Here is a 335-nt window from a genome sequence, read left to right as displayed (position 1 = left end):
CTTCCTCTGAAGGAAATGGTAGAGGGAAAGACGCAATAAAGATGGGGCGGAAAGTGAAATAAGGGAGCAGGAAGAGGAGAACTGAGAAATAACGAGAAGGGGAATAACGAAAATGAGGAGGAAAGAGAAAGGGGAAATTCAGAGAGAAATAAATCTGCGACGAAAAGAAGCAATAGAGAAAAAAGGTTAATGGAGACGAAACGAGACATAAGAGGGATAAGGATAATCGGCAGGGGAGAGAGAAGGAAGAGGAGGATCAGAAGTGAAAAGGAGAGGGAAGTCAGGAATACGTACAAGATGTATCTGTCACGCACACATACGCACACGCTCACGTA

The sequence above is a fragment of the Penaeus monodon genome, chromosome 34, assembly GCF_015228065.2.
Source record: "Penaeus monodon isolate SGIC_2016 chromosome 34, NSTDA_Pmon_1, whole genome shotgun sequence".
NCBI lineage: Eukaryota > Metazoa > Arthropoda > Malacostraca > Decapoda > Penaeidae > Penaeus > Penaeus monodon.
This window is presented reverse-complemented; position numbering follows the sequence as displayed.